Below are 22427 nucleotides of genomic sequence, written 5' to 3'. Positions count from 1 at the left end.
GAGACTCCAGGCAAAGTTTGGGTCAGGGGGGCCCTGCCACCCCCTCTCCAGCGTCCCTTTCCAGGATCTCTGCTCTGTAGCTCTGGGGGGCTGAATCAGGTAGTGTCCTGAGGGTTTAATAAAGGACCTCTTGACAAAGGTGTGAGCAGGAGTGGTGCAGTGCCCCAGCGAGAGCAAAAGCGGCGGTTTCGTGTCTACCATCCCTAATCTGGAAGGGGGTGGGAGGAAGAAACAGTTTCCAGACCCAGGCACACGGTGGGCTGCATGGGAAGACTCCTGACAGGAGTTGTCCCCTGTGGGCAAGGCATGCAGCCAGCCCAAGGTGACCCCGGGAGGGACAGCTGGGAGACTAAATACCCCGACATCTCCCCCACCTCTCACTCTACAGCTTGCCAGGGCTCCCCATTGGCCAAAGCCAGCAGGAAGCGGGAGGGGGAGGGACTGAACGGACGCAGCCCTACAGGTCCGCTCCCAGCACAGGGCAGGGTGGAGAAGGGCAGACGGTGGGTCTCCAGGGGTGAATGGCAGGTGTCCGGTGCAGCGGCCCTGCCTCCCGTGCCCCGTTCATCCACTGGATCCACACCCCTCAGGCCCTAAGCCAAGGCCCACCAGGTCCTTCAAGGTGTCAGAAGCTCGGTTCCACTCCAACAGCTATTACTTGGCCCCCATCCTTCCAAAGCCTCTCTGTTCTGCACACCTGGCCTCAGCCTGAGTCTTCTGCCCCATCCTCCAGCTACCCCCTCTCCACCAGCACCTGCAGCCCCATCCGTGGGGCCCTGAGCTCACCTGGCCACCCCCACCTATTCTCTTCCTACTGGACACGGGTCAAATTCCTCCCGCTACGGAGCCAGGCTGTCCCCTTCCCAGAAAGACAGCCCGGCCCAGGGCTCACAGAGGTCTGGGAGCAGAGCTACAGGGAATCCACAGGCACGAGGAGGACACAGGGCGGTCACGGGGAAGCGGCCAGCTGGGAAAGACGGAGGCCTGACAAGAGGCAGCCAGCTGCAGGGTTTCGTGGAACCCAGAGCTGGAAGTGACCTGGGAGATCACCTGCTCTGGCACCTGCTCTATACAGATGGGGAAACTGAGGCCAGGAGAAGTGGGCGAGGCTTGCACCGGCCACACAGCCAGAAAGTGGCAGAGCCGCTGTCCTGCTGGCCTGCCAGGCTGTCCCTGCCTCCTGGCCTGGGACACACAAGGGTCCGGCTGAGTCAGGAGACTGGTTGGTGTCAGGTTCAGTTTTCTCAATCGTGGTTTTACTAATAAGCGCCCACATTACCGGGTCCTGGTTCATCCTCTCCTCGTCCCAAATCCGTGAGGCAGGTACTGTAATGATGCTACAGATAAGGAAGGGGAGTCCCAGAGGAGTTACCCAGCACGCCTCAGACCAGCACAGCAAGTGGGTTCCGTAGCAGGGGCAACAACATTGATGAGAATAATAATAACAAGCACTGCCGACCAGGATGCTTTCTCCAAACTGGCCCCATGCTTAGCTCCTCACACACATTAGCCCATCAAGTGCCTTGTTGCTGTCGGGAGTTTTTAATGACCTTTTCCCACTTGGTTAGAATGTGGAGGGTATATGTATCAGCTTTACTGAAACATAACTGACATATAACATTATGTGAGTGTAAGGTGTATGTGTCATTTGATATACTTATATATTGCAAAGTGATGATCACTGTAGGATTAGCTAATACCTGCATCGCATCACATAATTACCATTTCTTTTTCGCTGTGAGCACATTTAACAGCTGCTCTCCTAGCAGCTTCCCAGTGTATATATCCCATAGTTTTAACCGGACAGCACTAGCTAGGGGTTATTTAGACGACTCCTGACTAGTTTCCACGCACTCATTTTCTGACCCTCTGTGGGCCTCTCCCTGACATTTCAGCCTGTATGAGGCAGAAAGCAAAACCGGCCACCTGTCACGCCCAGCACCCTTCCGTGACGTTCAAGGGGCCTCCCCAGGCTCGGCTGGGCCCACCCGCTCTACACCTGAGGCCCTGAACTCGCACACACGGTGGCAAGGGCCCAGGCTGCGGACACCCAGGCCTGCCTCGTCGGTGGTGCCCTGTCTTCTCCAACAGGGGCCGTGGGGATGAAAGAATGATGAGCGATCTGTCCTCGCCGGCAAATGTTTAATTATGGAAGAAAGGAGACCCCGGCCCCCGGCCCAGCCAGCACTGCAGGGAGGCTGGTGCTTGGGTGTCACCAGTGTCAACATTTTATCCACACTGACAACAGCTATGAACCCTGCGTCCACGTTTTTCTGTCCGTAAATGAAGGTGAAAGGCTAAGATGAGGGGTGATTGGCGGGAAAACCGCCAGACCCCCGGCATGGAAAGTTCTGAAGTGACATAAGGGTGAGTGAGACTAGGCCTCCAGAAGGCCTGGGGCAAGGCCGGGCACAGGGGTAGGGGGTATGGGAAGCTGAAGGCCATGCCAGCTGTCAGTCAACAACTCTTGCCCTTCTAAATTGCAGGTGACTGCACCTCACTCCCTGGATCTTCTAACGGTGAACCAGCCGAGACAGGGCTGAGCTTGGAGCACAGTCCCTGGGTGGGGGACCCAACCCCCGGGCTTCAGGTCACTGCTCCAGGAGAGCAGGAAGCCTGCGGGATTATCCACAACTCAACTCCATCCGATTTCACAAGCCAGCCCATAAAGAGAAATGAAGGCCTGAGTTCAAATCTTCACTTCACCTTTACTGGCCCCCGTTCTCGAACAAGTCACTTCAACCTCCTGTGCCTCAGTTTTCTCCTCCATAAAATGGGACTAGAAATAGCCACTGGAGAGGGCAGTGATGAAGATAAACTGAGAGGATGCAGGGAACACATGGAGGGCTGTGCCCGGCATACAGCGAGTTCTTGATAAACATTAACCGTAACAAGGAAGAAGGAACCACCAGCTCTGCTTGCAAAGTACTTATACACTAGCGGGGATCTCACACTGGCTAAGAACAAAACTCACAAGGAAGATGAAGTAAGGGTAAAACGACACTACAAAACACCCGGAATGAGAACTTGGGGTGTGGGCGATCATTTTGATCTAGAGGTGGCAATCAGGGGAGGCTCCCCAGAAGAGGGGACCCGGAAAATACACCTCCAACTGCCTCCATCCTTTGTGAGTTCAGGGACTAATCTCTGACAGGAGGCCTTCCCCATCCTAAAGTCCCCTTTCAGCAAATGGGGTATCGATGAGGCTACAGGGAGTACTGCTTCTCAGTAACACCACTGTTTAGCCAATAACGTCACGAATCATTGGCTCCCAGGGCCCCAGACTTTCTTCCAGGAATCTTCCCAGGATTGCTTCAGCCCATGTGGATTCCATGCTTCTCAAGTGGCACTAGCAGCCAAAGCCCAAACCACATGCCCTCAACAGCCTGCTTGCAGAGGAGGAGCCCTGGGTTCTAGTCGCAGCTCAGCCCCCTGCTTCCTGTGAGATGTGGACCAAGTGCCAGCCACTCTGCGCCACAGCTTCCCTGTCTGTGCCCGGGGGATGGACTAAATTAGAATCCCCCTGAATAAGCTCTGGGAAGCTCTAGCCTTTTGAGAGGCTGCTTAGAGGGGACCATGGTTCATGCTGTAGCCCCTGCTGCCCTTGTAGATTTCACAAAGCAATGAACACATCAGAATCTGATAAGTCCTGCAACATAGAAACCGGCTTAGTTTTGCTTGACCCAGCATTTCCCAAACTAACTTGACTTTCAGACTTTTGGGGGGAATAATGTCTATTAACACCCACAAAACTAGCATTCCTCAGAACCCACTTTGGGAATGCCGGCCTCAAAGATCTCTCAGGTACCTTCCTGCTCTGTCAATAAGGGGATTCAATAAGAGTCTGGGGTGTGGAATTTCACCCTCTGGGTAATTTTTCCAAAACGTCTCTGCTGCATTTCTGGCCAAGATGGGAGGGTGCCCTCCTCCAGCTCCCATGGCAGGTGCCGTGTCTGGATCTCCGTCGCAGCCATCCTTGCCCTGCATTGGTGGCTGTGTCTCGTCCCACAATGGACCATAAGCTCTTGAGGGACGGACCGTGTCTGGACACCGGTGTGTCCAAAGGCCTGACAAACTCAGTGGCTGAAACATACACACACACAGTGTGCGCTCAATAAATATCTGTAGGGATGATGTTTAAAATATTTTACACGGGGCATGTACCAAGAGGGACACCAGCTATAAATAACCTACAGGTGCTTGTCAGTGGAACACCAGCCTGGTGGAATGAATGAACGACAAGACCTGCAGGCGAGAACATAACGATTAAATAGAGAGAAAAAGCACTTTCTGATGCAAAGCCCAGTGCTATGTTTTTAACATTTTTTCCCCTTCTGGGTTTTCCTGGCTTGGCTATTCAGATCTGGGTATGGGGGCTGGGTGCTACGAAGATGACCCTCCCCCCCAGTGCCCCAGGCGGGAGCCAAGGCCAGAGGAGAAAGTGGGCTTTTCTGTGTCCTCAAAAGAGCTGGCAGTAGGTTCAGCATTTCAAATATCCTTCTGAAATCTGAATCCAAAATGGAACATTTTTTCGAGTAAATAATACCCTTGAAGTCAGTTCAGGGCACCACAGCCCCCTGAACTTCAGAGGTGGGGCAGCACAGGGAACCGTCAGAGCACAGCGCACCCCAAAGCCAGGTCTCCTGGCTCCCCCAGGCTGCCTGCCTTTCAGGGGCAAGAAGAGTGGGGGCATTTCAGGCCTTGGAGTATCCAAGAGACATTTTTCTCTGATCAGACCTGCTAATGCCACAGGGAGATTCTGGAAGGCCATGCCCTGGGGGCCCTACAGGGTCATGGGCTTTGGGGGCCCTGGGTCAAGGGTGGGGGCGTGGAGACGGAGTGGAGGAGTCTGGTGGCTGAAGGTAAGATTAGAACGGGTCAGGGTCCTCTCAGAGTGACGGACAGCACCTGACGCCGTGGAGCTAGCGGATGGCACGGCTTCAGATTTCCATATTGGTTTCTCTCCGCCATCAGGATTTGAAGCAGATACCACCGGGATTGAGTTACAGAATCCGGCTCATGGCTTCCTGACCCTTGCCTTCTGGGAGGCTTGCAGAGGAGCTGTGAGTTCTCAGGAGGGGCCAGGCCCGGGGCACATCCAAAGGGTGCAGGACAGAGTGGCCAGGACAGAGCCAGGACAGCAGGGCTCCACCGGTGGGAAGCAATGTCCACCTCAATTTAACCAGCAGTTTTTTGTTTTTTGTTTTTTTTTTTTTTTTTAGTATTTTTATGGTTACTTTCTATTCATAACTGCTGTTACCATTTTTTTCCATTTATGGTAGCAATAAGATTTCATTTTGATTTTTAAAAAAGTGAGCTCATTTGAACAGAAACACAAAGTACTTTTCAGGACAGGTGACCTCATCTACAGGTGAGGAGGACGTATGAGAATGACTGGAATCTGGGAAACTCTCATCTAGCCCAACCTGCCCACTTCACAGATGCGTACACGGAGTCCAGAGGGGAGGGGTCTTCCCCAAGCACACACAGCCAGCTGATAGCAAGAGCCGGGGTGAAGAACTCAGGGTCGGGGTCTTTCTGTTGGACCACCTCTTCTTTGTGAAGCCAGGCTGTGAAGCTCCCCCTAGTGTGGTCCTCAGGGCGCAGGGGAAACAGGGCCTCATAGACCTGCTGCCTCCAGGGTACTGGGGGCTCTGCAGAGGCCGGACCTGAGCCACATTCATCTCTCTACACCACAGAGCCAGTCACAGAATTGGTGTTCAGTAAGAATCTGGTCAAAGGAATGGATGGGGGGATGGATGGGTAGACGGCTGGCTGGCCGGGTGGGTGGATGGATGGCTGGAGAGACAGGTAAATGGATAGATGAAGATGCAGAAGGGGAAAGAAGGGGATGGACGGAGACATTGATGAATAAATTTTGTGGCTGGTGACTTAGGCTCATCCGTCCCAACTTCACCCGTCTAAGGGCATTTTCATCCTGTTAGAGAACTGGCAGAAATTTCTCTGAGACAAAAGAGTTCATGGTGAAATTTCAGATACCATGACAGACTGGGAGAGACAAAGAACCTTCCCCTGTCCCCATTTCACCAGTGAGACCTCGAGACAAAAGTGAGTGACACTGCTCAGGGAGCCCAGGGCCTCAGCTTCTCATTCTGCTTTTGAAACTTCCTCTATGACCTTGGATGAATTCTCTCCCTTTCCTGGCCCTCACTTTTCTCATGCATAAAATGGGGGGGCGGGAGGTGAGTCAAATGAGTCCCGCTATCTCAGCATCCTAGGACCCACCCCCATGCCCCTGCCCAAGACCGATCAGAGGCCAAAGCCTCTCCAAGCACGTCCGATGCTGCCAGTAGGCGCTGAATCCTTCAGCCAGATTTGGCTTTTCTAAGAGGTGAGCACCTTTCTGCAAAGTGATGTGCTGAGGGCAGCCAGCCAAGCAAGGGCCCCAAGAGCAGATCAGCAATGGGCTCCAAACGGCTGTGCCTTTGGAACCAGCGTATATAAAGAAGAAAACATCAGAAAGGCTGGTGACATGAGGTCAAGTCCTCCATCCCCTAAACGATGCATCCCTTCACATATAAAACTGTCATGCACAGGGTGTGGACACACCAAAGGTGGGAAGGCAAGGGAGGGGCGGGAGGGAGAGGCTCAGAGCACAGGGTCCTGGGTCAGCCAGGCCTGGGTGCAGATCCTGCCCTGCCCCTTCTTAGCTGTGTGACCTTAGGTCAGTCTCTCTGGGCCTCATCATCGTTTTCTTCCAACGTGGGGCACACATTAGCTCGCCACTTCATGGCGCGGTTGTGAGTCAAAGAAGATAATCCATGGGCGTGGCTGGGCTCCGCAGATGCTTGCCTCACCATCCTCCCAGAACTGCAAGGGAGAGCCTGGATCGTGTCCAGTACGATCTTCCCCAATGGGCTGCATGGGGATGGCTGTCTGCTCAAATGCTAAGTGTTTATTGAGCACCTAGACATGCCAGGCCCTCTGCTCTGCTCTGGGGCCTCAGTGGTGAACTAAGGCAGCCCTAGTGTCTAACCTCGTGGAGTTTAAAGTCTAGGGGAAGAGATGGGGAGATGGTCATTTACAAAATGGTCACTCCAATGAATGTGAAATGTCACTGAGACAGGTGCTATAAAGGGGAAAGTGGGATGGAGTGGGGGCTACGTCACAGGGCCCCCTTTGTCCTGGGGCAAGGGTCATCAGGGAAGTGACTTCAGCTGAGACCTGAAGGGTGTGCAGGCTGTGAACAGGTAAAGGTGTTGGAGGTGGGGAGTGGGTAATGGGAATAGGGAGAGAGGTTTAGCAAGTGCAAAGGCCCTGTGGCAGGAGGGACCCAATGTATTCAAGGATCTGGGAGGCAGCAAGTGGGGCTGGAGCAGACAGCAAGAGGCAGGGTGGTGTCAAATGAAGCTGGAGACGTAGGCAAGAGCCTGACTGCCCAGAGACTCGTGGGCCAAGGGCAGGGCTTTGGGTTTTTTCCTGGGACAAATGGGAAGCTATTAAAGGGCAGAGAGTGGAAGGGTGAGGAGTCCAGTTACTGTAATGTGGAGAATGGATGTATGGAACCCAGGGAGGCGGCTAGGAGCAGTAAGGCAGCCATGCCTCTGTCCAGGCAAGGTGGCCCAGACTGGTTGGTGGCCATCAGCCAGGAACAGCCCCCATCCAAGCTTTGGCAAATGACTAATATAGAGGGAAGTGGTGCCTGTGAGGTCCACTAGGACATCCCCTGTCCCATTTCAGTGAGGTCTCTTAAAGGCCCTAAAGCTCAATCTCAGCCCCGAGGAACAAGGCAGGCCCTCCCCAGGGTCCTCAGTGCAGGATGACTTCCCTGGAGCAGGATGTCCATGTGAGAGTGAAGGTAATGCTTATCCACAGACTTTACAGTTTACAACCACCCTTCACAGCCTTTATCACATTTGATCCTCACAACCGCGGTCAAGCTGGGAGAACTCCAAACCCAACCTCTTTCCCGACTCCCTTTTGAAGAATAAAAACCATAATAATGATAATAACTACAGCTATACAGTTGATTCTTATTATTAGTGGTAGTTACGCTCTATAAAATCTCGACAAACCCTGGATTAGTGAATACTGGAACAGTGCTCCTAGCGGAAATACAGGGAGAGGTTCCTGTGAGCCTCAACTGACAACATTTTCGTCAACTGATCCATACAGAACCTTGTTTTATGTGTGTTTCTGTATAAAGACACCTTATATAGTATCTACTGTTGATTCGTTAACATTGAACTCACGCCTGAACGAAGCTCATCTGACACATGTATTTTCTTCGTAAGACGCATCACAGCCTTGCTGGCTTGGGAACACTTCAGCACCGTGTGGGGGGGCCAGTTAAAACAGCAAACTCACCAACAAAAAGTGCAAAAATGTGAAAAACATGGCACCAGGTAGACCACCAGGAAGCACACTTGTTGACACATGAGAGCTGAAACAAGAAAGCAGAGCGACACCCTGTTCAGCCTCAGCTGGGAACTTTCACACTGGGAGACTCAAAGTGTTCACCGCTTTGCACACATCTGCAAATGACTGCAAAAGCACCGTGAGTACTGATATGGGGGTTACAAGTAAAATTTACTTAGTAGGCAAATTCAGTAAGTAACGTGGAATCTGAGAAGCATGAGGATCCACTGTAAGCACGCACGCGACACCGGGCCCTCTGGGTGCTGGGGGCGCAGAGCCCGCTCTCCCAGGGCTGACCCTTCATTTGCAGAGTACGTGCTGCCTGCCAGGCACCTTGCAGCCTCACCACCCTGTGATGGTTATTCTGCAGAGGAGATGGAGAGCTTTGGCTGCGGGCGGAGGGTCCCACAGCGGGGGAGTGGCCCAGCAGGGATGTTAACCAGGGATGCGTCCTCCGGAGTCCAGTTCCGCACCCCTAAGCTTCATCTGCATGCCCTCATTCTAAAAACTGTTTTCACATCAGGTTTCTTAAGACCCTGATTCACTTCCGCCTTCCTGCCAAGTAAGCAGTTCAGCTCACAAACTATATTAATCCCTGGCATAAATTCATTTAAACAAAATATCGCCAAGCAACGCAAAGGCAGAAATCCTCTTACGACCCACACGGGTATCGATGCTTTGCGTTGAGGGAGGGCTGAGCCTCTTAGTGCTGGATTGTCAACACACCCAAATCCTGGGGCGAAGAGTCCAGGCAGGGCCAGAGGACAGGCCTAAGAGACACGGCCTGCCCCCAGGACAGAATGACCACTTGCCATGTTGGGGGGCAGGCACAGCCCTTTGCCTGACAGGTTCATGGGATCCTCATAGGAAAGGGAGGTCAATGCTTCAGGGCTGGACACTTTTTAGTGAAAACCAGCTTTATGATCCTGACTATTTAACTCCCCCAAATGCCAAACCCTGCATTTAAGACTTTCTAAAGCACTTTCACGTCCATGGCTGACTCCACTTTCCTCCAACTGAGAGGCAGGTGCTGGTATTAGCCCAGTTGAGAGACGAGGAAAGTGAGGCTCAGGGGAGGGGAATCCCTTGCCCGATGTCACACAGCCAGGCAGGAGGCAGAGCGGAGATTTGATCCCATGTCTTTTGTCTCCCAAGGCAGAGTCTTTCAGTCGCTTCCTCCTGTAGAGAAAGGACGGCTTCTTCCTCTGAGCTGGTCAATTGCAAGCTGGAACTCGTGTTTCAGAAGCAGAAAAGGGGACGTACACAGGTGTACGCACAGACCCTACCCCACATGGATCGGTTTTGCAGCCCAGCCCTGCCACCTGCCCGCTGCACATCCTGGAGCAAGTTACTGATTCTCTCTGTGTCTCGGTTTCCTGATCTGGAAATCTCTAAAGTAGTACCTGCCACAGAGACTGGTTGCAAGGATTAAATGAGTCAATATTTGCAAAGTGCTTAGCGTAGAGTTTGCCACTTAGTAAGTGCGATGTAAATGTTTGTGAAAATTAAACAAAATTAACCTAGGTATAAATCAGAAGGGGAGAGCATTTGCCAAATCTGTTGTTACCCCAAATTTTCTAATTCAGTTGAACTCCATGTTTATTTGCTGTAATTAACACTACTATTAACAGCCACGTGGTAAGTCCATCCTTCCTACCTATAGCAACTTCAGGTAGGAACAGAGCTTTACTACAACTCTGCGTGTAAATATTACTAAACCCGTTTTATAGATGAAGACTCCTGAGGCTCAGAGAGGTGAAGTGACTTGCCCGAGGTCACATAACTGGTAAGTGGAAGAGCCAGGATTCAAATCCAGCAAGAAGACCTGTGCCTCCCATCTGATCAGTGCTGCCTAAGCTCCTGCTAACTGAGACAGGCTCCTGGAGGCGCAGGCTTTGGGAGAGAAGGTTGCTGCCAAGGGGCTGCTGTGGACACAGTGGGACAGACCACGCAGAGTGGACCCCACTCCTGCTCCCAGAAGAGAACTCAGGGCTCCACGCACCCCATGCGAAACAGGCCCTGACTCCTTTAACAAGAGGCATTGGGTCCCCTGCATTCTGGCAGGAAGGAGCAAAAGTGGCTCCGTGTCAAAGACAACGTCAGGATTCAAATTCAGAAGGTGGCAGAAGAATTAACGTGACTTGATGTCAATTTCCCGATCTGTTTGTTACAGAAGTTTCAGGAGGGCTGTATTTCTCACCCTAAATGGTTTGTGCCCAAAGCTAAAATATTGTCCCATATCCAGAAGAGAGAAGGGACTCTGAAGTTAACGTGAAGCAGGCCCATGAGGTCCCTCTCTTGGATCAGGAGACTCGGGCTGGAGGCCTGGCTCGGTCACTATCCTGCTGGTCAAGATAGTGTGTGACCTCAAGAAAAGCCTTTCCTTCTCTGTGTCTCATGAGCAGTGGGCAGTGGCCAAAGGCTGTAGCCAGTCTGGAGACGATTTTTTGTTGTTGGCATGGAGACAGGTTTAAAAATTAGGAAACTTACACATAAAAGTGCAGATTTCTGGATTTTCTTGAAAATGGGAATATCTGGCTGCTGGATCTCACCTTGCCACAAGGTGAACTATTGGACGGCATGAGTGTGACTGTTCCCTTAGAGGCACCGAAGTCCCTCTAAGTCCCACTATTCCTCACCGCTGACACCCACCTCCCCCAACCTTCCTGCAACCTGGCCTCCGTCTGGCCCTGGGGACATCTGAGTTTGCCATCCATGCAGTCAGTATCCTCTGTGGGTCCTGTAAGCATTAACATTTACTGGTTTCAAGAGTGTCCCTCCATGTTAGCTGTCATTGTTCTGAGGACCTGTGGGAACAAGGACCTTGCCTCCTCCCCCTGGTTACCCCAGGGCCCAGCACATGGCGGGTGCATCACAATTTTTTGATGAAACAGACTTCTGAGACAAAGTTGACTGTGGAACCAGCCCTGAATGAAGTGGGAGAGCCTGGCCTTGAGCTCTACCCTGCCACAGAGGGACACCTGACATGGAGGGGTCCCTGCCCTTCTCCTGGGCTTCTCTTTTCACCTCTAAAGAGGATGGGCCAGCTCTGCCAGGCCCCCTGCAGGAGCCTTTGGCGTGAGGCTCTGCCCTCTGCCAACATGCAAATTGTTCCACTCTTTCTAGGACTGAGCTTCACAGAACTTTCTCGAGGGACAGGTTTGCTAGGGAAGCCCCGTCACATAGGAAGTCAGGGCTCACAGGTCTGAGCTGGGTGCCAGGGAGACACGGCAGCATGTTACTCAGCTCGAGGCTGTCACATAGGAAAGGGAGGTAACCCCTTAAGTGTGCCTTCAGGGACCCTTCCGTGGATACTACCGGGGGCAGGCCGTACCTGACAGAGGACGGGCCTTCCAACATCCACAGCATCACCAGGTGAGTGTCCATCCACAGGAGGTGGTGAGTTCCCAGTGGCCCTGCTGTGTGCGAGGCAATAGGGAGTGGTGGGGACTGTGGGGGCTTGCAGAGTGGCCACCGCTCAGCTCACAGTTGCCTGAGCTTCTAAAATTTTCAAAAGGAGTTGGAAATTCAGGTTTTTCCAAGACATCTCTCAGTTTGGGGATTTGGCCAGCTAATTCCAGTTTAAAACGGCAGGTGGGATAATGCAACGTACACAGAATCAAACATGCGTCCACAGGATTAGCCTGAAGACCCCCCAGTCTGGAGGCTCTGAGTCAGAGTTTCAGGGGTTAGGACTGTTGCAGGTTAAGTAATCAGGAAGCAGCTCTCAAATCCACAGGCAGTGCCCTTCCCTCCACCAATGACACCCTGAGGACACCAGGCAATGCGACTTCCTGGCTCTTAGGTATGTACGGTGGTGAAGTTTCTCCATCGTACCCCTGTGCCATTTCTTCCCATGTCTGGAGACTCGGAAGCCCACCCCATCCCTTCCCCCCCACCCTCTCCAGTGTTCTGAGCACTTGGGAGGCAGGGACAGACAGGAAACAGACGCTGCTGTCCAGCACAGTCTGCCATGATTTGGCCTCGGTGGAAAATTCCACGGGCTCCTCCTAGGTAGCACTTTGCACACAGCGACAACACAGCATCCAAGGGCATCCTTCCACAAAGCCCCGATCTCCCCTGACAAGGATGGCACCTTCTCGGTCATCCTCATCAATCCCTGCTGGCTTTGCACTGACCAGGCAAGACGACCCTCTGCAAATGGTCCCCTGGGGGGTGTTCCACTGAGTGCTCCCTGGCCTCAGCTCAAAGAGATTCCTGCGGTGAGAGAGGCCGTGTCGGTGGCTCTGACGCGCACTCCCAGGCTTTCCTGCTGGGCCTCCTGGGACACGCGCAGGGGCAAAGGACCCCTCAGGGCCACCCAAATTGAAGCCTTGGGTCCCAAAACTTGCACAAGTGTCCAGAGCTACAAACCACGCCACTTAGCAACTGGATGACCTCCCACAACTTCAGCCTCTAAGAAGGGGATGAAATCCTCGCCCTGCTGACCCTACAGGGACAGGACACGGGCAAGCCCGATGCAGAAGTGCTATTGTAATGTAAAGGCAAGTTTCTCTTCCTATGGCCCATGAGTGCTCTCCTGGCATCAGTGATGAGCTGCTTTGCTCACCCAAATGCTCGCTGCCTCTGAGAGCCAGGGACCCACAGACAGGAATGTGAGGTGATAGCGGGGGAGTCTGGGCCACTTCCCAGGAGATGCACAGGGCTGCTCCTGAAGGTCTGGCTTCACGCCCACACCACCTTTCTGGGTTGGAGGAGGCTGGAAAAATGAGCTCACTCAGGCAGAGGGACCTGGTTGTCTATGGCCCCACGCAGATTCGAAAGAACTTCTAGAAACAGGGATTGTTCTAAAAGGTGAAGATGGTCCATTTCTTCCCTGATTTAAACTGCTCAGGGGACTTTCACTTCCAGCCGACACGGAGTAACAGAGACCAGCTTACCCCCAAGCCTGCAAAGACTGAAAAATGGGCAAAACTTACAAAACAATAATTTGTTTGCAACTGGACATCAGACAATGAGGGACAGTGGTGACCGAAAGATGAGAAATAAGAGGTGAGCCCAGTGACTGCCCCAGCCTACTGACTTGAGAAGTTTCCAGGCCATGGCTCAGCAGGGGGAACCCAGGTGGAAACTGGTGGACTCCTTGCATTGAGGAGATGGAGCTGAGGGTCCAGGACAGGAGACTGGAGAAACAAGAGCAGTGCAGAGAGATCTGGAGATCACAGAGGGAACCCTGCAGTACGCAGCTGAGTACCGATCTGACCTGTGTGAGAGGAAACTACCGAAGGCCAGGGGAAGAACCACCCAAAAGGACTACAGAGAACAAGGCCTGACACTCCGGTAGGGCTGGAAATAGTGCCCGTAGCCACCAGCCAGACTGGCAATGCTCAGGATTCATGGGACACTAAGTCAAGTACTCAGAAGGGGGCAACAAATAGCTCCAAACTGAGCACTGCTCTGCTTCCATCAGACAAATACTCAAAGCAAGACCCAAAAGGATCAAACTGCTTCCAAGTAGCTTAACTGCCTCTCAGACAAAGCTCAAAGATATTGACAGGGATACAAAAACATCTAGCACCCAACAAGGTAACACGCAGTGTCTGGAACCCATTAAAAAATTATCAGGTATGCAAAGAAGCTGGAAATTACAATCATAATGAGAAGAGAAAGCAATCAAAAGTGACCCAGAACTGATCTATACATTAGAATGAGCAGATAGGGATGCAATAAGTTATTATAACTGAATTCCATATGTTCAAAAAGGTCAGTAGAGATAAGGAAGATACAAAAAAGACAGATCTAACATCTAGAGATGAAAACTACAATGTGTGTAATGAAAAAGACACTGGATGAGACCAACAGTAGATTAGACAGTGTGGAAGGAAAGATTAATGAACTTGAAGACAGCAATAGAAACTAAAAGGAAACACAATGAGTAGAGAGAAGAAACAACAGAATAGAGCATCAGTGAACTGTGGGACAACTTTAAGTTGCCTAATATTTGTGCAGCTAGAGTCCTCAAAGGAGAGGAAAAAGGGGAGAAAATGCAGAAAAAGTATTTGAAGAAACAAGGGCTGAAAATTTTACAACATTGGATGAAAACTATAAACACACCCACTCAGGAAGCCCAAAGGAACATAAAGAAAACTGTATCAAGTTTCTTCAAAATCAAATTTCTCAAAACATGTGATAAAGAGAAAATCTTAAAAGTAGCCATAAAAAAAATAGATGCGTAATATACAAACAAACAAAGATAATGATGACAGACTTCTCACTGGAAACAATGCAAGTGAGAAGATAGTGGGGTAACAGCTTTAAAATATGGAAAGAAAAGAAGTGTACAAAGATGTCACAAAGAAAGAAAACTACAGGCCAATATCACTGATGAACACAGATGCAAAAATCCTCAACAAAATATTAGCAAACAGAATCCAACAGCACATTAAAAGGATCATACACCATGATCAAGTGGGGTTTATTCCAGGAATGCAAGGATTCTTCAACATATGCAAATCAATCAACGTGATACACCATCTTAACAAATTGAAGGAAAAAAACCATATGATCATCTCAATAGATGCAGAGAAAGCTTTCGACAAAATTCAAAACCCATTTATGATAAAAACCCTGCAGAAAGTAGGCATAGAGGGAACTTTCCTCAACATAATAAAGGCCATATATGACAAACCCACAGCCAACATCATCCTCAATGGTGAAAAACTGAAACCATTTCCACTAAGATCAGGAACAAGACAAGGTTGCCCACTCTCACCACCCTTATTCAACATAGTTTTGGAATTTTTAGCCACAGCAATCAGAGAAGAAAAAGAAATAAAAGGAATCCAAATTGGAAAAGAAGAAGTAAAGCTGTCACTGTTTTCAGATGACATGATATCATACATAGAGAATCCCAAAGATGCTACAAGAAAACTACTAGAGCTAATCAATGAATTTGGTAAAGTAGCAGGATACAAAATGAATGCACAGAAATCTCTGGCATTCCTATACACTAATGATGAAAAATCTGAAAGTGAAATTAAGAAAACACTCCCATTTACCATTGCAACAAAAAATAAAATATCTAGGAATAAATCTACCTAAGGAGACAAAAGACCTGTATGCATAAAATTATAAGACACTGATGAAAGAAATTAGATGATACAAATAGATGGAGAGATATACCATGTTCTTGGATTGGAAGAATCAACATTGTGAAAATGATTCTACTACCCAAAGCAATCTACAGATTCAGTGCAATCCCTATCAAACTACCACTGGCACTTTTCACAGAATTAGAACAAAAAATTTCACAATTTGTATGGAAACACAAAAGACCCCGAATAGCCAAAGCAATCTTGAGAAAGAAAAATGGAGCTGGAGGAATCAGGCTCCCTGACTTCAGACTACACTGCAAAGCTACAGTAATCAAGACAGTATGGTACTGGCACAAAAACAGAAATATAGATCCATGGAACAGGATAGAAAGCCCAGAGATAAACCCACGCACATATGGTCACCTTATCTTTGAGAAAGGAGGCAAGAATATACAGTGGAGAAAAGACAGCCTCTTCAATAAGTGGTGCTGGGAAAACTGGACAGGTACATGTAAAAGTACGAAATTAGAACACTCCCTAACACCATACACAAGAATAAACTCAAAATGGGTTAAAGACCTAAATGTAAGGGCAGACACTATCAAACTCTTAGAGGAAAGCATAGGCAGAACACTCTATGACATAAATCACAGCAAGGTCCTTTTTGACCCACCTCCTAGAGAAATGGAAATAAAAACAAAAATAAACAAATGGGACCTAATGAAACTTAAAAGCTTTTGCACAGCAAAGGATACCATAAACAAGACCAAAAGACGACCCTCAGAATGGGAGAAAATAGTTGCAAATGAAGCAACTGACAAAGGATTAATCTCCAAAATTTACAAGCAGCTCATGCAGTTCAATAACAAAAAACCAAACAACCCAATCCAAAAATGGGCAGAAGAACTAAATAGACATTTCTCCAAAGAAGATATACAGATTGCCAACAAACACATGAAAGGATGCTCAACATCATTAATCATTAGAGAAACCCAAATCAAAACTACAATGAGATATCATCTCACACCGGTCAGAATGGCCATCATCAAAAACTCTAGAAACAATAAATGCTGGAGAGGGTGTGGAGAAAAGGGAACCCTCTTGTACTGTTGGTGGGAATGTAAATTGATACAGCCACTATGGTGAACAGTATTGAGGTTCCTTAAAAAACTACAAATAGAGCTACCATATGACCCAGCAATCCCACTACTGGGCATATACCCTGAGAACACCATAATTCAAAAAGAGTCATGTACCAAAATGTTCACTGCAGCTCTATTTACAATAGCCAAGACATGGAAGCAACCTAAGTGTCCATCAACAGATGAATGGATAAAGAAGATGTGGCACATATATATAATGGAGTGTTACTCAGCCATAAAAAGAAATGAAATTGAGTTATTTGTAGTGAGGTGGATGCACCTAGAGTCTGTCAAACAGATTGAAGCAAGTCAGAAAGAGAAAAACCAAATACCGTAGCTAACACATATATATGGAATATAAGAAAAGAAAAAAAGAAGTGTAAATCTACTAGCAAAAATATCTTTTGAAAACAATGACAAAATAAAGACATTTTCAGACACACAAAACCTAAAAGAATTCATCACCAGCAGTCATACTCTAAGAAATGTTAAAGAAAGTCTTTCAGACAGAAGGCAAATGACACCAGATGGGACTATAGCTCTTCATAAGGAATGAAGAGCGTTGGAAACGGTAACTACATAGGCACATATGTAAGATATTAAAATTTATACAAACCCTTAAAAAAGATATGGACTGTTTAAACAAAAATAAGGTAGTGTGGTGTTTATAATACATTTGACCCTTGAACAATGTGAGGGTTAGGGGTGCTGACCCCGTGAAATAAAAATATCCATGTATAATTTTATAGTTGGTCCTCCATATCCACAGTTCTGCATTCACAGATTCAGCCAACCAACCATGGATCATGTAGTACTGTAGTGCATATTTATTGAAAAAAATCCACTTACAAGTGGACCCAGGAAGTCAAACCTGTGTTGTTCAATGGTCAACTGTATACACAAAAGTAAAGTGTATGACAATAATAGTAGAAAGGTCCGATGTGGGGGGAATGGAAGTATACTAAGGCATATTCTGTGTGAGGTGATACACTTGAAGACAGACTGATAAGTTAAAGATCTGTTCTATAAATACTAAAGACACCACTAAAGTAACAAAACAAAGAATTAGAGCTAGTATAATAACAAAGGAAATTAAATAGAATCATAAGGATATTCAATCAATCCAAAAGACAGCAGAAAAAGAGGGAGAAAAAGGACACAAAGAACAGAAGGGACAAACAACAAGATGAGAGATTTAATGCTAACCATATCTATGATCTCAATAAATGTAAGTGGTCTAAGGTCCCCCAATTAAAAGGCAGAGATTGTCAAATTGGATTAAAAAGCAAGACACAACTCTGCCTACAAGAAATGCACTTCAACATAAAGACACAAATATGTTAAAAGCAAAACAATGGAAAAAGATACACCCTACTAACTAATCAAAAGCTGGAGTGGCGGTATTAATATCAGACAAAGTGGATTTCAGAGCCAAGACTATCAGCAGGGATAAAGAAGGTCATTTCACAATGATAAAGGATTCAATTGATCAAGAGGACACAGCAATCCTAAATGTTTAAACTCAATTTAGCAATCTTAACTGTTTAAGAGAGCTTAAAATATACTAAGCAAAAACTGATGCAAATGCAAGGAGAAATAGTCAAATTTACAATCATAGTTGGAGATATTAATTCCCTCTCTTCATAATTGATCGCACAAGGGACAGAAACAGAAGAAAACTTTTACAATCTTAGGCAAAGATCTAGGGAAATATTTCTTAGATACACCACCAAAAGCACCATTCATAAAAGAATGAATTGATTCTTGGACCTTGTCAGAACTTAGAGCTTCTGCTTTCTGATAGATACTGCTAAGAAAATGAAAAGTCAAGTCACAGAATCAGAGAAAATATTTGCAAACCGTGTATCTGATCAAGGACACGTATCCAGAAGATATAAAGAGCTCTCAAAACTAAATAATAAGAAAACAAACAACCCAATACAAAATGAGAGAAAGGTTTTTAACAGACACTTTACCAAAGAAGATATACATTTGGCAAATAAATATGTGGAAAGATGCTCAACATCATTAGTCATGAGGGAAATGCAAATCAAAACCACAATGAGCAACGCTACCCAAGTGTTAGAATAACTGAAGCAAAGGACCGGCAACGCCAAGGGTTGCTGAGGATGTGACGTAACTGGGACTCTCATGAACTGTTGGCAGGGGAGCGTAAAATGGCACTACAGCTTCGGAAAACAGCTCAGCAGTTTCTTTAAAAGTTTGTTATTGTACCTATGATATGATCTAGCCATTCCACCCTTAAGTGTTTACTCAGGAGAGATGAAAATATGTATGTCCACACCAAGATTTTTACATGAATGGTCCTAACAGGATTATCTGTAATATTCCCAAAGAGGAAGAGACTCAGTTGCCTATCTATAGGTATACAGATAACAAACTGTGATATGTTCCCTACCATGGACTACTTACTACTCCACTGGAATAAAAGGAAATGAAGTATTCATATATGTTACAATGTGGAGGAATGTTAAAATAATTATGTTGAGTGAACGAAGCCAGGCTAAAAAAAAAAGTACAAATTATAGGATTCCATTGTCCCATATAAACTTCTAGAAAATGCAAATTAATAATTTATGGTGACAGGAAGCGGATCAGTCATTGATTAGGGCTGGGGCATCTGGAAGTGGCAGGAGGGGGGCTGCTACAAAGGGATACAAGGAAACTTTTAGGGGGTGATGGAGATGTTCATTATCGATGGTGGTGATGGCTTCACTGGTGTACACATATCAGAAACTTATCAAATTGTACCCTTTCAATGTGTGCAGTTTATCATTCAGCAATTATACCTCAACAAAGCTGTTAAGAATAAAACAATTTTAAAAACTAAACAAAATAAAAATTTCTTCAGGGCATCTGCACAGCCCTTAAGCTGAAGCCCAGATTCCTACAAGAGCTTCCAAGACCCTGGGAGGGCAATCTGTCGTCCAGTGCCCTCTCCAGCCTCGCCATAGGTACTCCCCTTGCTACCCTCACCCACACCTCCCAACCTCAACCTCAAACGCCAGCCTCTAGCCACGCTCAACTTCTTCTGCCTCTTCGAGGCAGCACGCTCAGTCTCGTCTCCAGGCTTCTGTATTTGCTGTTCTGTTTGCCAGGCACACTCTTCCCACTTCCAAATTCACCCAGATAACTCCTGCTAATTCTTCCGTTCTGGAAACTCTCATTAAGTAACCCTCTGGGGTCTCACACTTATCAATTTGCATTATAATCACCTGCTCAATTGATTTCTAACATTATGTCCTCATGCCAAATGTGTTGACTAAAAGAAGCCCAGCCTGCCCCCAGACTATGCACTCATTAAGTGTAGGGAGCAAATCTGGTTGGTTTATCTTGGAATCCCCAGCAGCAAGCACACGCACAGAGACTTGACCACGTGCCAGAACCTGTTCTAAGCGCTCTGCAAGGATTAACTCATTTAATCTTCACAGCATGCCTCCAAGGTACACATGATTATTGTTCTCATTTTCCAGATGAGAAAATTGCAGCTCAGGAAGGTTGAGTAACTTGCGCAGGTTCACATAGCCAGAAAGTGGTGCAGCCAGCACTTGAATCTAGGTGGTCTAGCTCTTAACAACAGGGCTATGCTGATGAAGTGAACAAATGAGAACTGCAGAAGTTTCAAACATTAGACCTCAAAATGGCTTTGGAGTCGTCAAGTCCAACCTCTCAATATGCCCTGAGGTTCTGGGGAGCCTGACACCCCTCATGCCAATGAGGCACCAGGCCCAGCTAATCAGGTCATCACATGCCCCTGGCCATGGTGATTGGTTAGGAGTGGGCACGTGACCCAAGCTTGGTGGATGAGGCTCAACAAAACCTAATTTCAGGACTTTTGCTGGAGCTGCTGAGCAAAAGGCACTTGCTTTCTTTTGGGGGTCTCTGAGCTGGTGAGACATAAGCTTGGAGCTACTGGGGTCCATGTTTAAACATCATGAGGAGATGCAGAAGAAATCAGAGCAGACAGGTGGATGCAGACAAATGAGCGGTAACAGTTGGTGTCTCCGGATCCAGCTTTGCCTGAAGCTAAACTGTTTTAGTATTGATAACCTATATACTCCTTTTAAAAAATTTACAACAGTTGGATCTGAATTTGTACAATTTTCAATCAGAATGATCAAATAATGATACAAGACAGGGTACTAACACAGGCCATTGTAATAGGGGACACAAGAATTTCAGAATCTCAGAGCTAGAAGGGATCTTAGGGTTCTAAGTGTGTAATATGCTAATCATCACACCTGCTGGCCACATTGGCCATTCAACTCCAGATGGGAGTTTTCTAAAACCAGTGTTAAGTCCTGCACCCTCCTTCTCTCCACACCTCCCTAGGAGACGAGCTGGCAGTGCTCAGAGATAGCTGCTCAAACTCAGCTTGAACTAAGGCAAAGGGAGTGCCGAGGAAGTGCTGCCACACCCTTTTCACAGATGGGAAGCTGTGCTGACCGGGCGGCTGGCAGAAACCCACCCTTTGCATCCTCCTATCAACCTGCAGATGGAAAGGATGAGTGAAGGGGCTGCTATGGGACCAGAGGCCAGGATAGAAACTTCCTGACTGCGGTATCTGTCGCTGACGCTTGCTTAGGAACAAACGCAGACAGAGAATCAGCATTTTCTTGTCCAGATATAGATCTTCTAGGGTGAAGAGCGGTCCTCATCTTGCTCACAGGGCAGCAAAGGCCATGGGGAAGGTCTTGGACCACCCATCACCTCTTTGGACAGGACATCCACTAGTCAGCAGCCACTGTAGGCGTTACGGTTATAAACTCCATTTCACGGATGAGGAAACTGAAGCTCAGAGAGGTGAAGAGATTTGCCCAAGGCCATACACTCAGTAACGAAGAGTCAGGACCCACACTGAGACTTTTCTGCCTACAAGTCCAGTATACCGTCTAACACACTCAGATTAAAAAGATGACAGCTAGAAATGAGCATAATGATAAGGGTAAAAACCGTCAGCAGATTATTGACCACTCACCACGGATGGGCCACTGAGCTGGGGCCCCCGATCCCCGTCTAGCACCCTCCTGCCTCCTGCCTTCTCACCCAGGGCTCTCTGGCTGGAACAAGAGGAACAAGAGCAGTGCAGGGGCTTGGTGTCTCCTATGCTTTTGAGGAAACGGTGGAGAAAGGAGGACCAGGTTACAGAACAACAGAGGGATTCATAGTCTCCGGATGACCAAATGAACTTGGAAGTATTAACCAGAGGGGTGTCTCTGATAGCACGTGGCCTGGCCCTGGGCCTGCAACACATTGATCTTTGATCTGCAGGAGAATGACCAACAGTGGCAGAGCGGGCGGGGTGTGTGTGTGTGCGTGTGCGTGTGTGTGTGTGTGCGCGTGCACGTGCGCGTGCGGCCCGAGGCCAGGAGGGTGAGGGAGCCCCTAGGGTGAGTGGCAACTTCAGCCTTTCAACTGAACTCAGGGTAACTAACAACCTTGGCACCTCAAGTGAACAGAAGGAAACACACAGAAATAAGGTCCACGACGGGAGGGGTACAGGTGGACGGTGGGGCAGTATCACTTTTGTAGACAACAGTTTGCTCCACAGAGTCAAAGGGGAACGCTGCAGCCGAGAAAACGAATCTCACCTTGGACCAGCTGACTAGGGGCAGTGCATTGACCAGGGATTGTCAACTCAGGCCCTCCAGGGACCAAGCAGGTGACGAGTGAGGAGGGATGGGTGAAGACAGCAGCAAATGGAGAGCCTTGAGTCTCAAGTCACAGATCGCTCACGCTCAGCCCAGCTCAGGGTGGCCCAGCACGTATGAGGGCCCACGTTCTCCAATCTTCCAATTCTTATTAGTGAGAAGGTGGAAATCAAAATTCA

The 22427-nt window shown here is 48.2% G+C and overlaps 1 protein-coding gene across 10 annotated transcripts in view; it reads right to left on the bottom strand.

The window, feature by feature from the left end:
* Window positions 1-22427, bottom strand: part of ATP2B2 (ATPase plasma membrane Ca2+ transporting 2) — a 373485-nt gene that overhangs the window by 277947 nt on the left and 73111 nt on the right. The gene's annotated exons all lie outside the window — the stretch shown is intronic.

The sequence above is a fragment of the Kogia breviceps genome, chromosome 10 (assembly GCF_026419965.1).
Source record: "Kogia breviceps isolate mKogBre1 chromosome 10, mKogBre1 haplotype 1, whole genome shotgun sequence".
NCBI lineage: Eukaryota > Metazoa > Chordata > Mammalia > Artiodactyla > Physeteridae > Kogia > Kogia breviceps.
The sequence above is the reverse complement of the archived record's forward strand: the minus strand, read 5'-3'. Positions and strand labels throughout refer to the sequence as shown.